Below are 4,603 nucleotides of genomic sequence, written 5' to 3' on the forward strand. Positions count from 1 at the left end.
TCTCTTTAGAAAAATCAAGCAGATGATTCGTCTTGATTACACAGAGTGGCAGAGGACCACTGGAGTCTGGAAGATTTGGCAGTGTTTAATGTGTGTTTGTATGAGTGTGTGTCAGATATAAGGAGAGGCCCCTAAGGAGAGGTCAAAAATACATTCACACATTCAAATGCAGAAATGTGAAATGACCACAATGGAAACCGTGACCCATTACATCAAACAAAACATTAAAAGTCAAATGCATTTGTGATCACATGCTCGCTTGCTACAGGAAATGTTGTTTTTGTTTTGGTGTAAGCTTTTTTTTGTGCTGATCCTAACACTGTGCTTCAATTTGTCAATTCCAATTAATTACATTCTATAGCTGTTTTCTTGAGCAGAGAGGAAAAGTAATTAAAAAGGCAAGATATGGCTGTATTGCAACACTCATTAGCCTGATTTCTGGCTGTAGGACCAGAACCAGAATGCAATGTGAACTATGGTTTTCTTTATTTGTGGCCAGCATGATTTGATTATAATATGTCAGCTAATTATACTTATTGCCAGTTTTTATGGCTTTTCTTTATTTATTTTTTTACTACCTGTTTTATTATGAATAGTTACATTGCAAAACAGATTTCAGTAGCATTTTGTAGTGTGCTAACTACAGTTAGAATGGTCTTGGTTTCCCAAAAAGTGACATTATTTAAATATTAAGCACTGTGTGGATTTCTACACCAGCGATCGATGGGTTCGGACCTTCGAGTGGCTGGTGGAGTTGTGAAAGACTATGCAAAAAAGACGTCTTCAGTCCCTCACAGTGATTTATCTCAGTGGCCACTGGAGTCTCATTTTCCAAACTGTCATCCGCACACCGGCCCCTTAAATGATTGAAGCCATTTTTCAAGGTCTTGGATCTGCGAATTTGTGTTGCAGCTTGTTTGGGAAACAAAGGGAAGCATTTCACCGGTCCAACGCCTGCAGGGCACAAAGAGCCGTACTCCAACACATAGGGCCTACACAGCACCCTAGGGAGGAGATGAGGGAAAAAGCTTCCAACGGATAGAAAGATAAAGGCGAAGATCTCTCAGTAGAAAAACCTGAAAGAGAACCTCCATGCAGTCTAGAGAAGAAAAAAAAATTACAGCAGCAGTTTTTTATTGATCCCTCATAAAAGATTATACAAAATTCCTCTCTCAGCTATTTTACCCTTTCTCTTCCTTGTTTGCTCAGGCAAGCAGCACTATTAATGGTGCACATACTTATGGTGAGGAAAAACTTTGGCATGGCAAGTTCCTGTTCATGCTAGAAATATGAATAATACCTCAAACCATTGAAGCTTATTAAGATGTGCTAAAACTTTTGTAAGCAATTGGACTTTTTCTCCTGATGGATGATAAAACATTGAACATATTTAAGGAGGGACCCAAGCTATAGCTATATAAGGACCAGAATCATGAGACTCTTTTGACTTTTTAGTAACGGTCTAGAAACACTTTGGCAACCGATCAGAACACCCTAGCAACCAATGGTTAATTTTAATAAATCTCAAAAAGTCAGAAAAATTAATTTTCAACTTATAAAAATGAGGTTGTTACAGTTTTTACAGATGTTACTGTTTGTGTTAATGGTCATCAAAGTCAGGCAAAACAAACTTGTTTCATGATTTGAAACAATAATACTCATTAGAACATGCAGAAACTAAAGATATTTATTTTGTTGAAGAAAATGACTGGAAAAATATAAAGAATTAAAAAACAAATTTTTATGATTGATATTAATTTTTTGTGATTAATATGTTCTGAGAATGAAGAGTAGTTTAATTCTAACCACAGTTAATAGTTTGGTTTCAACAACTTTCACTTAGGAGCAAAAAAAAAAAAAAAAAACTGGAAATAAATAAAGATAATAAAATGTATTGTTATAATTATCAATATCGACAAATATGAAAAATATTGTGTTAATTGTTTTGGTCAAATTGCCCAGCCATATATATATATATATATATATATATATATATATATATATATATATATATATATATATATATATACTTTTTAGTTTTGGTTACATCAGAATGTAAACGCATCCATTTACCCCACCCTTGCATTAAAGTAAATAAGTTTCATTCTGAAGGAAATCTATCTACAATTATTTTATTTATTTATTATTAGTTATACCTGTTTGCATGAAAAGGTTTATGACCTTTACCGGGGGGCTGTTTCATAAAACAAGTTGACCAAATAAGCCAGGTTTATTTTAGTTAGTCTGACTTCTTGTCAGTTGATTTGGTTCAAAACAAGTAAGACTAACTGAAATAAGCCTGGCTTATTTGGTAACCATTTTTTATGAAACAGGCCACAATAAATACATAAATAATATATAATTCAAAAACCAGTTTAATGAGTTCACAGTTAGGGTCGTCGTTAGGGGTGTGCAACTGGTGTGGTCGCACCGGGCCCCAGGCTCTTGAAACAAAATCCTGAGTCCTTTGATCCTGAGACCAAGACAAGATCGAGTATAAATGCGGTCAAGACTGAGACAAGACCAAGATCACCCACCCCCCCCCCCCCCCAAAAAAAAAGATTTTAAAACTGCTCTTGAGTATTACAAGACTAGTTCACAGCGTTTTAGCTACAATTATTCTCTTATAAATTATAAAGTTACAAATGTATTAAAGAAAATAGAGAGACAGAGATGGACACAGAGAATAACACATGAAGATGAATCACTATTCTGTGACCTGAAGATCTGAGCGGCTATGAATATCTTTTACCCAGCAAACACCCAAGTTCATGCTGTAAAGCCCTTCATACAGTGCATGCCAATGACACACACACACACACACACACACACTACCAATTAGCGCGCAGGCAACACACATGCTTAAAGGACAAGCCTCATTAAATGTCAGAGAGAGACATTACATTACTGGTGAACATCCACACTAAACAGAAACAGGAAACTGTGCTAGTTTGAAAGACGGACACTAGCCCTGACAATGACAGCTCTGTTTTATCTAAGATTTGACAATCAAATGAATGCATTTAATTGATGCATGGATGCGGCTGTGCATTCCGCGTCTTCCAAATTAATCAGAAGAGAGAGGACAAAGATACAGTCCCTCTGCTAATGTAGGGCTGCCAGGAAAAAAAACAGCATGACCTTGCAAGTTAGAGTCAACTGAGGAGGATCCATCGAACACCTCTGAGCGTGACCACGTGTGCGAATACACGCTCATGTCATGGATTCAGCTCACCGGATCACATTCACGCTCCTGGTTTAAATGCACTCGATCAATAATGAATGGGCTGCTATGCTCACACACCTTCATTCCTCTGTGCTTCTCAGTGGGATTCCTACAATTCTGCCTCTCTGTAGATGAGAAATGCTCCGAGATTGATTGATATCTCTTCTAAAATGCTGATATCAACAGGACCAGCATACTAAAGTTAGGGAAAGATTGAAAAATGGAAGATGGTTCTATTTCAGATCATCTCTCAAGACCAAAATGCAATGACAGTCTGAACAGAGATTTTTTTTTTCCGTTCTAAAACAGAACTAAATACCAATGGATCTAATTTGCAGCAGTTCTGAAATGTCTTCACTTTATTGGCATATGACCCTTTTATTGACCAGGGTAAAAGGGCCTGAAATTTCAGATGTATGTTTTTTCCCAACTATTCAATAAAAACAGTTTAAAGCCCGATTTGTGTGATTTTGTGTTTTTCTAGCATTAAACCTTAAATAAACTAAAAGATATATAATAGCATGAAATGCCTGTAAAGTTTTGTGCAATATTTTCATGTATTTATTTTAAATACATTTCTTGTGCTCACCAATTCTGTATTAAAAAATAATAGATAAAATAAATGAAAAAAAAAAACCCTGTAAAAACTACTATTAACAATAACGGTTTTTCTATTTAAAATACATGTAAAATGTAATTTATTTCTGTGATCAAAGTCAAATTGTTTAGCAGAGTCTTGAATTCACATGAATTCTAATACACTGATTTGGTGTTCAAGAAAAGTATCTTATTGTTTTTATTATGTTGTCAACAGTTGCTTAATATTTTTGAAAACATGACATGTTTGCTTCAGGACTATTCAATAAATAGAAAGAACAGTATTAATGTATTTACTTTCACTTCTTTTTTTAAAAAAAAAATCTATTTAATACACACCTGCTAAAACAATTATTAATAATAAAAACATCTTCCAGACCCCAAACTTTTAAATTGCAGAGTACATGTTTAAGGAATGTTATCCCATTATGCAAAACTTTGGGGCAATTAAATATTACAATTCTTTGGTATTCAAACTGACTTAACAGTAATCTTACTGACATACATTAAATATCAATTAAACAGAATATTACTATGATTCTAACTATTGGACACAATGAAGAAGGTCAAGGACTCCATATTGATGGAATATGCCACGTGCATTGTATGCATACATCCACTGTTTCAATCATTTCATTGTCTAGCACATTTTAAGATACCTTTACTTCTGCCGCTGATTATCTTCCAGCCCCTCATAATTAAGAGATAAATAAAAGTAAACTGCACACACACTCGCCACAATCTGCCATCTACAGACCCACATTAATTAGTATTTCAAAG

Source organism: Carassius gibelio, chromosome A17 (assembly GCF_023724105.1).
Source record: "Carassius gibelio isolate Cgi1373 ecotype wild population from Czech Republic chromosome A17, carGib1.2-hapl.c, whole genome shotgun sequence".
NCBI lineage: Eukaryota > Metazoa > Chordata > Actinopteri > Cypriniformes > Cyprinidae > Carassius > Carassius gibelio.